This window comes from Antedon bifida, chromosome 4, assembly GCF_963402885.1.
Source record: "Antedon bifida chromosome 4, ecAntBifi1.1, whole genome shotgun sequence".
In the NCBI taxonomy this organism is placed as follows: domain Eukaryota; kingdom Metazoa; phylum Echinodermata; class Crinoidea; order Comatulida; family Antedonidae; genus Antedon; species Antedon bifida.
The window spans coordinates 21,792,275-21,805,981 of NC_136229.1; the positions used below are offsets into that span (position 1 = coordinate 21,792,275).

The window sequence follows — 13,707 nt, forward strand, 5'->3', positions numbered from 1 at the left end:
GCAATAAACTGACTGCAGTAATTGCAGTAAAGGGCGGTACCAGAATGTAATTGCTTTCTTGAAGAAAAGTTCGGATATTATCTTGATAGTTTAAAATGTATATTTTGAATGTATAACAATTATGTTAATATATTAAAAAAATGTAAAGATTTGATAATTATCGCTATTATTGAATATTTGTAAATATTGGTAAGTAATTTAAGAAATATTACATGTTGTGTTTTAAATAAAAAAGATATAAACATCATTTCGTTTTTTGTTTGCGTGTACTGTTTTATAATTTTGAAAAAAAACCCCACAAATTTCGTTTTATCAACATTTATTGATAAGCTTTGTGTTTTGTCGTCACATCTTATATGTAAAGAATTGCAGAAATATAATATCCACGGAACGCAGTATCGATTTTCAAGGCAAACAAATACGTATTATACCAATAAGGTGAATAAGGTGTTTAAAAAATATTATTAACAATGATAAATGTAACGCAACACCACCAGCACGCGCGAATTATTAGACAAATATTCAGCTATACTCATGGTAAGTACTAGTGCATTTCACTTTTCCTCGTTTTTGTCTAAAGCTCTACACTATCAAACTACTGTAATATGGTAGTAATATGCTTAAATATAGTAGTGATATGCTTAAATATGGTAGTGATATGACATCATCATGTTCATATATGGGCACATCACATTTTTTGTCACATAGTTTGATAGTGTAGACAGAGCTATACAAACGAGTTAGTAACTTTGATCCAATTGCGCTTATTTTAAACCAGAATTTGTTTTAAATTTCATACGCATCCAACAGCGAGAAACCTATAGCCAATTACAGGGAAATGTAAGTTTAGCCGTAACTACTAACTAAATCTCGCTAGAGGATTTAAAGAGGAGTAGAAAGAGTCGTGAGATTCGTAAACACTAGGTCGGAATTGAACCCTGGACTGTAGGATTAGACGACATACACGTTAACCACCAGGTATACAGTTAAATGTTACAGTTAAATCGGTGAAGTAAGCCTGTTTTCTTTCAGTTGTTTCCTTATTTAGGGAAATTAATTTATAGATGCTTTTGTAAAAACTTTTTAGTTTATCTAACCTTAGCATATTAATGACAGCTTGAGGCATTGGCCAATTGTGAACCAATGTTTACGTTTCAGCTTCTATTCTTAGAGGATTAACTGAACTACGATAATTGAAAATGCGAAATAAATTCCGTGTACTGTGTTCTTCGAACACAATACATTTTCTAACCAGGATTTGTGTCAGTAAAGTGGTAAAACTCAATGAAATAGTTACTGGCTCACTACCTCACCTCAGCTTATATAAACATGTCAACACAACCGATTCAAACCCACATATAAATTGATTACCTTAATCTGACCGTAAAAAAGAAACACGAGAAATTGTGATTGATATGTTTCTCTCAGTTGATTTGTTTGGACAGAACAAATGTCGGAGTTAATTCCGTGGAAAGTTTCCTTACAATCTCAGAATTCCGCGTCGTTGGAGTATAGCTGTAATAAACACATCAGTGAATGGTTGGTTCGTAATAGACGTTTCTAGCTTAAAAGACTAACATGGCGTTAATAATCACAGTCAAATAATCACGTTTCAAAATCACAAACTTGAAAGAAATAAGGATTTAATGAAATGAAATTGACTCGTTGCTAATTTTGATAGATCAAGCCAACTATGATAGATCTAATCATGGACATGTTTGTTTTCTCTGCGTAATTTTATCGCAACGATTTAACTCGATCTTACATCAGGGAAGAGTTTCCTGCTTACATAAAGTTGGTAGAAAAATTATAATTACCGATAATTTTATGATTATAATCATAAATACTATGCCTACTCAAAACATATAAAAATGATGTACAGTATTATAGTCTCTATTATATTTTAGGGTTGAAACAAGAGGTCATACATTAACCAATCGGAATTAAAAAGAACTTTTATAATTTGTCTAGTGATAGATTATTTTCAGCAGCTTAACACGTCAGTATTCTTAAACTTCTTTACTAAGTGAGCAAATATAATTAATTTCCTTTTTTTTGTAATTATAGTTACTATATTTGGCTATGAAATTCAATGAGAAAGTGTTTTATTACTAAACTCATTTTTTATTTCGTTCATAATCTATTTTCCAAAAAAATTAATCACAGCTATAAAGCCTAATCGAGTTTTTCTCTTTGTTCAAATTCAGTATAATTTTATACTTCCAATATCCACTTTTTGTTTGTCTTCTGATACAGAAAAAAAATATATCTGTATATAGTAATAGACACATTAATATTTCAATTGTCAGTTACAATACGCGCGCGTACGAAATACGTATATCAAAGTTTGAACGCGCGCGTCAGTTTGATGCTCTTCATCCCTAATACTATTTCTTTCTCCTGAAAAGTTATCTTTCGAACTCGACTGCTTAGCCTTCTTACTTTTTTGTACATTTAAAAACATATTCATTGCAAACATTTATATTAGCACGTGTATATACTTTTTTCCCCCTTTGGTTTATTATAAAACGCTTCTGATTAAAATTCATTTTTAAATAGCAAACAATGTAAGTATTTCCACAATCCAATAATGTCGATATTATTTAATAAAACTCTCAATCATATTACACCATTAATCCAGCTAAAACCCAAGGCTGCCCTGTCATCTCTTTTGTGTTGTTAAATTGATATCTTAATACAAATGATATTTAATGAAAAACTCTTAACGAAAGCCCACTCCACAACAGCCGAAATTTATTTCGCCGGAACTGTTATATGTGAAATGTATCATGTTCGTGTTTATAATTTGTACTTGGCGTATCTTATTGCTTCCTTCGCATTTTGTATATTGGTTTTTTATCCAATCTATTACATTATATCTAAATTAATAGAAAGAAAGTACACATGCCACATTATAAGGTTATATTTCTATAATAAACTAAATTGACGACAAATATGTTTTGGTAAATTAATATTAATATGAGGAAAATGCATAGACTAATATATAAGTTATTGGTGTCGTTTGTAATGATTAAATATTATTTATATGCCAATCAACCAATCAATCAATCATTCAATCAATCAATCAATAGATAGACGTCTATTTCGAACAGTGCCACATCGGTATGTGGAGAAATGTACTTTATCCTTGTGTAGGCCTAAAGCTCTGTCTACTATCGAACTAGTTTGACAAAAAAGTGTGATGTGCCCATTTATAGTAGTGATATGACATCATGATTTCCATGGGCACATTACATTTTTTGTTTGATAGTGTAGACAGAGCTTAAGAAAAACAACACTTTCTTGTATAGGTTTAAGTAACTCAGGATTCATATAAAATGTCTTTTTAATATTTACCAAAACTAGAGTTTACAACAAAACAGCAACGAATGTTGTTTTATTCATCATAGATTTCCTGTTTTATTTCACAATAGTAGTCTATATGCATGTGTTAACATTGGAGAATCAGTATAGGCAAATGTTTGTCTACAGAATTGTAGAATAAAGTTCAGAATGTCTAGGTCGGTATTCTTCATTAAAAAATTCTCAATTTTACTATTTATTTATTCAATTTTCTGCCATATAGGCCTACAATACAAAGAAGACAAAACAAATATAAAATGCAAGGAAAGACCAATCAAACCGATCAAACAGGTACTAAACACCTATGCTAGTTGGTCAACCCAGAACAGAGCACAGGAAAAATTACATTCTCAATTAAAGCATCTACAAGAAAGCGACCAACTACACACATTTTCAAAATCATATAGCTTACTATATGTTGTTGTTAATATCTAAAAATGTTATTTATATAAGAAAAAAATAACTCGTTAAATGATACCGAGGAGTGTGAAGGAGCTACGGATAGTTGAATACACTATTGTAGTAAATGAATTCCAATATAGTAATAGTTGGTAAATTACTTTAGTAATATATCATTTTGAATTGTAATCTAAAAAAAGAACCAATCACTCATCTTGAAGTCAGACAGCTTTACTTTAATTAACTGATCTTTAATTAAGACTATTTGCTTGTACTTAATGATGCTAATTTGTGTACTTTACCAAGAGATTCAAGCTATTCCATCCATGCACACTCTATTAAAAGTTAACAGGTTGCGCGTGTATGGTTAAAGCGTATACAACCTTTCCTTTCATTGTCTCCAAAATCTATTAAATCTATCGCGATATTAATAATGAATCGTTGTGTTATTTATTTTTGTATTATTATTCCAAACGATTATATCCGTCGTACCAGTCCAGGGTACATCACTAATCGTTATTAAGGTATAGGCCTACATATTTATTAATACTAAATAAATGAGTGTATTTAAAATTGTAAACGGGATGAGCCGGTGCTAGGCCTAGGCGTATGCTGGAATAGATAAATGTGTACGAAGAGAAAAACAGTTCTAGGCCTTGCTCAGCTGAAATAGATAAATGATGAATATAATTTAATTAATAAAAAGGGAGTGAAGAAGCAAAAATATGAGCGAAATAAATCGCGGTACACCACCCTCCTGTTGCATAACATTGCAGTTTCATATCATATTGCCTCTCATGCCTAATACCCTTGCCTAGACTGTTGCTATTCTATTTTTCGTATTTCATATACTATCTTAAATTTGGAAGTTTATTTTTAATCCATGTTATACACTAAATAAATAAAACAAAATTATTCATGACTATGTATTAAAGTTTATGATGCAATGCGATGTAATGGAAACTGCTAATATGGAAAACACAATAGATAATGCATGTCTTTAATTAATATTCACCACTACCCTTTGTCTTTTTATATGTACGGCCTTTCTTCGTGTGTTTTATGTACGTAAACCTAAATTTAATTCCTCGTCAATTACACAGCACTTCATAAGCTTTTAGTTACAGTGACTGTGTGATGTAACGTTTCTAAATGCCCATAGCAAAATTATACTTCTTTTAATCTGTCTGGATAATAACATCGTATCTCTATAAACTAACGAACGAACGAACATACCAACTTTTATGTTTCATTTTCAAGTATAAGCCAGTCGTTTATAATTTTTTTATAAATAAATAAATAAGTCTAGACCTATATTAATATATTGTTATATAATAATCATGCTATGATATTATATTATAATGATGTTCACAAATACTAAATTTATGTTTAAACACAAGATCCGCAGCTTTGTGTTTCCCCTTCTTCGAACATTCTTCTTTATATGTAAAACTGTTGCGCACGTAACGCTATCATAATTTGAACGCGTGCGTCATCAAGTTCATCAATGTTTAATGTCAAAGCTTTATAACATAACAGCTAAATACACATCCCCTGATAGCTGGCGCAATGCTGGTTACAATATTTCGTTTTTATCATCCAATTGCCGATGTGAAGAATCGATGGAAAAGTCATCGCTTCGTCGGTAATGAACCGATACAAAATATCCAATGGAATACAAATATATAAAAAGCCTTGATTCAACCATGATAAAGCGCTTAATAAAATTGTACTCTTTAACGAGTAAACCAAACATTTTTATTTGCATGAATTCTTCGACCTTCGCTAATCTCCATTAATGAAAAAATATAAAATACAGAAAACATAATCGGTTCTTTATTTGTTTTTATCTCATCACTTGTCTTTGATAGATTGTTTTTCCAGATAAATTGTATTATCGGGTACTCTTAACTGCTTTTATTTTCTGGTAATAGTGGGGAACCATATTTAATTCGTAATTTAATTATTTCTGTATTCATTTTAGCATCATCTAGATTAGTTTTCAAAATGAATATTATTCTCGACTAGTTTTCAGGTTAATTAACAAGTAATAGTGAGAAGCTATACATTTTACATCTAAAAATAACTTAGGTTTATGTTTTGTTATTTTGGTTAAGATAGATTTGTTTTCCAGATTTACTTTCTGTAGGCCTAATATTAACTTTTTACAGAAATTATTCATAGATATTTAATGGAATTATTTACGAACAGCAAATTCTGTACTCTGAGTTTATTGTCGAGATAATTAAACTTTGTACGTATTTATCTTTTAGTTTGTTTAAATAAACACGAATTTATTTTTCTTGCTTAGGCCTATAGTTTGTTAGTTTTTTTTCTAAAACGTCTCGCCTCCAGTTCCAATCTACAGTTTTATGTTGCCAGAAATTTGTCAATATACCCAGTACCCTGTAAATGAGATAATATTATATAGCCTGACTTTAATTATGTAATTAGTATAAAGTTGTCTTTCTGATGAATATGTGCTGAAAAAGTAGCAAGATATTTATATATTTATAGTATTTCTACATGCTTTGATCAACCTTGATGATTGAGTCAGACAGCGCCGCCAAACCTAATAGAGATAATAACTTCAACAAACACACACGATAATTGGTGAAATGACCCACATATAGGTAAGATTAATGATAAATTATATACATATTGCCAATTTCTATTTATTATATTTGCGTTGTAAAAATAGGATCTCTACCGTACAAATCCGTGTCGCGTGGAGATAGAAAGAAAGGAATTTTTTGTAGAGTCTGGAAAGACATTTAGTGTAAGGCCTAATTATACAGATACCACTTAATTATGTATTTATTAGGTCCTTATTTTCGTCAATATGACTTCTTCTTTGCTGACATATTTTATTTAAAGATACTTGTTTACTGGAAAAAAACCCCAATTTAACCATTTGTTTTGTTGTTGGCCATTATTATACTAGTTTTTCAATTTGACCAAAAATTGGACGGGTTAAATGTTTTTAACTATAAAGACTATGGACTGTAATCTAAAGAAAACATAGTCGGCTGGATTAAATTTATTATTAACTGTTTATGCATCGTAAGCCTTCGTTTTTATCATATTGTAGGCTAAATATTATATAAATAAATGAACAAATAAAATAAATGTAGGGTATAAATAAATGTATAATTTCCATTAATAGGTATTCGTTTATATGAAAGAGAATATTAATGGCATATCCGTTTATTCATATATTTTCATTTACTTATGTTTTCTCATAATACATTTTACAGCGTTTAAATATACTTTATAATGTATACATATACCACAGACAAAAGTAATACTGTTGTCTGTGTTTTTGAGAAAAAAAAAGAATATATATCTATTTTAGAATCGATATTATATTCATTGGAACATGTTATGATATTATAGACTTGGTTAATCTAAAGCAGATGAGAGCAAACAAGTCATTATTTTTGTATAACTGTTTTTACAGTTATATATTATTTTACATTATGAACAAATTACTTTATGTGCCGTCATCAATAAGGATTGAAAAATCAGTAATTATTACGATATTTGTATTTTAACACTTATGGAATATATAGACACATTGTCGGCAGTATACCAGCTTAATATGCTGTTATGTTATTATATGTACATCTATGATGTGATGTCGGATTATTGGCCAAACTGGCGTAGACATAATGTGGGTTGACTTGCGCTAATTTGTAAGACACCTCGACAGACATTTGGTGTACTTCTTAATGGAGATTTTACATTAAAATAATTTTATGGTGAATTGATAAGTGTTATGGTGGTCTTCCTTTTGTTTTAAATTATGCACTTGTGTCGCAGAAAACTGTTTCTCTTAAAGCATTTTCTAAAATGGTTCTACGTCATTGATATGTATATATATAAAGATAATCAATAAAACGATTGGATATCGTTTTATATTGATTATCAGTAGGCCTAATTCATAAATTCATCGTTATGAGACATGGTGACGAGATTAATTAATAAGACATTGAACAACTACATACAACAAACCTAACATGATAAAAAAAAACAATATGTGCGAAAGAAGTACATATCTTGTCCGTCTCAAAGTCGTTTTTATTTAACTTCATATGTCTAAAGCTCAGTCTACACTATCAAACTATATAATATCACTACCATATTTGGCACTTTTTTTTCAAATTAGTTTAACGAACATTAAGCATGTTTGATTATAGTCTATCAATTTTCTTCTTATGCCTATTATTTTAGTTCTTAACTTTTAGACAATTTCAGTCAGTGTTCTTATGTTCACGAAAGTATACATGCGTTATTTAACCAACGCTCACACTGAGCTCGGATTTGATCCAGTGGTCGAAAAAACTACGAGCTACACGTATGTTTTGTACGGAATTCGAAATGAGTTCCTCAACTTGAATGAAACTTTATTTAATGATTTTATTTGTGATTTCTTTTTAAAGGGTCTTACATGACAACAGAAAATAAATGCTGAATAAAGGTGAGTGAATAGTTCTATTCTTAAATTACTCATTTTCCACAATCTGGGTGCAGTGTGAACGAGGCTCAGTGTGAACGGGGCTCATTGTGAACGAGGCTCAGTGTGAACGGGGCTCAATGTGAACGTAGCTTTAAACTACAATGTTCATTACCACGCACACGAACAACTTCAAAGATATATTTACAATTTTCCATTACAATTTTGATTTACATCGCTGTTAGATCAAGGTCGAAATAATTGTAAATTAAAAAGAAAGATGTCAACAAAATACAGAATAAAACATGGACATCGACAACTTTTTAAAAATAGGCGAGGGCAAAGTAGAGAAAAATTGCACTAGGGAAGAAATGTAATCTCTATAAACGTATATAATGACAGTTTCAGAACATATTCGTAATGCTCCTAGTGTGGAATTGAAATACCAAAGCATAAGTCTGATTGTAGTTGTAAATGCGCACGCGCAAATCAAGAAAACAATTATTTTCTTCGTGCTATTCTCTTACAAATCGAAAATGAATAACGGTATTGTATATCATTTTATAATATCTTTGCATTCCAAATCGAAATGAAATAACCAAGCTTCGGATACACTTTTTATTTAGAAATAGGTCGATTAGGCATACATAACGAGATTATATTTTACAAAGTTATTTTCTGTTGTGCGCGGTTTTGTCTTCATTATTAGTGGGCTCTGATTGGCCAGAATAATAATAATACGTCGGTAATGTAGGGCGAGTTCGAGGATTACGCGCATGGATTTGCTCGCGCTGTTTTTTCTTGCAGACTACCACCAATTGGACAATTATTGTTCGCGCTTAATCAATGTCATTTGTCTTTTGTTTGTTTTAACGCCCTCTTTTATTCCCTAAGGGGTTTGGGCGTCTAGGTTCCCGTTCAATCAATCGTTCACAAATTACCCATAACAACTATTAAATCATTCTGCTCATAACATTTTTGTTATTATTATGAAATTATTGCCCAAAAGCAATGAATTTTACAGTAGGGTAATTTATATTTCACCGTATGCAGAACATAACTGAAAGGTGCAAAATATGTTTTCTTTTTTGCATTCAAACAATTTGCACATCTTTGTGTAAGTACAATCCGCTGCGTTAACTTAATTCCCCGTTAGCTTCGGTCTATAAGTAATTTGTTTAAGTCGTCTTATGAACAGATTTGTTTTTTATGTTTGCATAAGAAAGAGAATCGGCAAGGCGACGTACTCGCGTTACGGAGCTTTGAACACCATTAGCTAGAAAAGACCAGTATAAAATGAAACACATTTTATAACTGCATAATTGCCCAAGTAAATTTCATTGCAAGAGTTATGATGAGTTTAGCGAAGTAGATGATCATTTTAATACGATAAAATGATCGACTAGTGTGAGAAGAAACCCCAGAGGCACTTCCTACAAGAGAAACACCAAACGTAGGCTAAAAGTACGTAAGCGGCGAGCGCTGATAAAAAGGCGCGAAAATACAAGTGTCAGATGATTTAGCAGACGATGTAACCTGCCATGGAAATTTAACAAGCCGGCAGCTTAACGCGTTTGGAAACCACAATCGAACGCCGACAGGATATAATTCGGTTGTAAGCGTTGCAATTGCTGTATCCAGCAAATTAACAATTATTATTTGACGAATACTTATTGTTTCTGATAACTTGATAATGTCGATTTATTCTCCCATTATCGATTTAATCATAAAAATGATCGCACAGCCTCAGGTTATAGCTTTACGTGATACTGCACAGATTTGTTTAACTAACAGTTTAATGACAAAGAAATATTAAAATTATATTTGTATAGTCCTACCATTACGGCAGACAAACAAATAATTTCAGCTATCTGTAGTAGACTATACATTACAAGAACAAAACAAAGATTGAATTTCACTCTTCCCTGATTTATTAATCTTAATATATTAATCCATTTGTGTTTGTGTTTCTTTGTTTATCTTTACTCTTTTAACTGTCAAATTGGTATTTTACATGTATGAGAGCTATACCATTTTTAAATATTCTAATATTCTTAAGCTCTGTCTATACACTATCAAACTAGTTTGACAAAAAAGTGTGATGTGCCTATATATAGTAGTGATATGCCCAAATATGGTAGTGATATGACATCATCATGTCCATATATGGGCACATCACATTTTTTTTGGTCAACTTTGATAGTGTAGACAGAGCTTACATTGCTTTATCTTCTAACACTATCTAGTTAGGACTATATCCCATTCTGCCTCAATTGTGTTCTTAAAAACATCATCATTTTGTCGCATGATTTCTCAGTTTTTTCTGTTTTTTTTTTCTGTTTTAGTGCACATTTTTAATTTTTCACATGTTTTCATCCTACTCTATCGTTTGTAGGTTTTTGTTTTTTTTTCTTTAATTGAACTGTTTACGTATTATACTTACATTCTGATACTATACTATCAAAATGTAAGTCAATATAATAGAAGTTAATTACGTTGGTTCAATGTTTTACTTTAAACAATTAGATAAGGGTAATAGAATGTAGTGCATTCATTGACTTCAATAATGGAAAACAAACTTTAAATGAAAAGACTAATTTAATATATAAGTGCGTCATAGATCCAATTTAATATATTGTAGAATTTCTGGAATTGATACGCTTATTTTCTAGTTAATAATTTTTTATCAACTCTTGAAAAACGAGGTTCTGTTCTGCATTTTATTTATTTTATACTTTTGTTGCAAGTTCTGTGTAGAGTTGAATATCTAGGTGATCTATTTGATGTTCTGCTTTTGAATTTTCTGTGTGACAAAAAATGTTATGTGCTCATATATGGACATGATGATGTCATATCACTACCATATTTAAGCATATCACTACCATATTTGGTAGTTTGATAGTGGAGACAGAGCTTTAGTCAAACTTTAGGAAACAATCGAAGGGACAAACAGACTAGACGCAACCGCTGATGAAAAAAAAAGATTATGACTTTTGTCACCTTCCATCACTCAGATTTGTGAGACTAAGTTTTCCTGAATATCTTCTGCTAATTTGTGTTTTTTTTTTTTAATTTCACTTTCTTCTAAACATAATATAATAATGGTATTAAAATAATCAAAGCAAATCCGGACAAGCTTTTCCCGGGACCCCCCAACAACATACGCAATCTGTGATCTAACCACAAACGACACCTCTAAAGAGCCAGTCCAAGTATCAGCAATGAAGCGTGCCCATTTTAATGTCCAATGGTAATTGTAATCAAATACAATTCGTGTTAATGTGATGTCGTTATAATGTAAGGGTGTGAACCTTCTCCATATTACGGTTGTTTAACGAGTTTGAACGTCGTTTGTTACGTACGCAACTTATGTGCAATGGATGCCTAATTACATAACAAACTTGTTCGGCTCGTGGCGCCAAACAACCAGCTAACAAGCAATGAACAGACAAAAAACCAACGGAGTTTTAATGATGCGTTCGAACGCACTGAACCAACCGACTAATTATCGGATTTCTAGTTATTCGAATGATACTCATTCCATTTATTTAATATGACATTTTGTCCATTATATAATTAGTTTATTTCTAGCTGCAATTTAGACTAACACCTGATATGTTGTAAAGTATGTTTTATATTCGCACTTTTTTTCTTATGTGTTCATAGCATATTGTCTTATTGCCTGATATATTGGTGGGGCGCATGCGTGATATTTACGTTTGAACAATAAGTAGTCTAATTATTTGACAAAAAGAAAAGAAAATCTTATCTAAGTACGGAATGTTATTTCATTCTTGATGATTAAAAAAGAAAATATTACGCCATAACAAGCACGCTATCAATTGTTGCACGCGCACGCTGATCTATGTTGTCCAGTAATTAGGGGCTTTCGATTTGGAACGACCTCATGTAAATCGCATTACGTCATTTGTCCAAAGTCAGCATCCACTAAGGTCGATTTTTTACGCGAAAAAAAATTGAAATGCGCCTGGACCTAACCGACGTAATTGGGTCCGACGACTTGACAAAAACCAAACTTAAACGCATGCGCACAATAAATTCACATGACGCCATGTCCTACAGTGGGTAGTCGCATATCGAAATCTCTCTATTGACGATTTGTATCGACTTATGCCCAGTGAAACGCAGAGGCCTGATTCCCCTGGTTTAGGAACCCCAAGTGGCCTTCCAACGCTGGAAGCCTTGGGCATTTTGAGCCCATTTCGAAATATTTCAATGCCTGTATTTTCATCTGGACACTGCTCAGGGGCCCCCATAAGCTCCGGGGCCCCTGGGTTTAGCCAGTGAGCGCTCATAGCCGTTACGCCACTGCTTATGCCGTCGTCGTTTGTTTAAGCAAGACATTTACTCAAGTTTGAGATAAGACCATTAGGGAGTTTAGGAACCTAATATTATTGTGTATAATTATAATATAAAGCATATTTTTGTATCATTATTTCTGAAAGTAGAGGGGTTTGACCTCGACCTTCAGAAGGCAGTCACGCATCTACAGCTCCCTTATTAATGTTATTTATGTATAATTATATCATAATTATTATTGTTATTTTATTTGTTTTTCATTTTTGTACAAGACTGCAGTCCTAATGCGCTACACACAATTAGCAGCGAAGAATTTTGACCCAGACCTTGAAGGCAGTCATGCGCTCCATATTAATGTTATTTACGTTATTATATCATTACTTTTTAAAAAGACATTCCAAAGCACATGTGGTTTATAAATTATCATTAATAACATTACGTTTCAACCTTTAATATAATTTTTATTATGAATTTTTCTTTTGTTTTGCAATTACTTTATAACGAGCTTAAATGCATTAAGTGTGCAACTCCCCCTCCCCTTTTATATTCATGAAAACGACCGTTATGATCCGGGCAACTTTCAATCTGCGAAATTATTCTAAAATATTATATAAATGTTCTGGTTTATTGAAGTTGGTATTCCTTCTGGCAATTACATGTTGTTCAATTTATGAAAGAAATAAAGAAATATCTTTTACTCAAATATTAAACAGTTCATTTTTTATTTATTATATACTATTACTGGTGCTTCATATTCTTGCTTGTTCTTTTTATTTTTTTTTTAGTAACCATATTAAAGGGCCAACTGAGACATTTTATGCTTTGTATTAATTGTATGGCATTTGATGAAATAAATGTTTGTTGAATTTCAATTTGACGTCATAGTTTTAATTGAGAAATGTGTTGATTTAGCAACTCTGGTTCCACATGTTTTGAGTGAAATAGACCGTTTGTAATAATAATTTGAGACCCAAATACAAAACTAAAAATATAGGTTAAACATGTTACATAGTATTCATATCATCACAATATTATATTATCCCGAACTTTAAAAACACAATGAATGAATTATCTTATTTTGCCAGATAATTTACAAATTAGTTGGTATAAATCTTATATAAATTGTTTAAAATAATGGTTTAATAATAATATTAAACATGATTGCAATT

The 13,707-nt window shown here is 31.3% G+C and overlaps 1 protein-coding gene across 1 annotated transcript in view; it reads left to right on the forward strand.

Moving 5' to 3' along the window:
- The window catches only part of LOC144840783 (zinc phosphodiesterase ELAC protein 2-like), an 84,800-nt gene that overhangs the window by 22,065 nt on the left and 49,028 nt on the right, over positions 1–13,707 (forward strand). Inside the window, exon 2 of the mRNA XM_078696810.1 lies at positions 8,205–8,242. The gene's annotated coding sequence lies outside the window, so the exon portion shown is untranslated. The remainder of the gene's footprint in view (positions 1–8,204; positions 8,243–13,707) is intronic.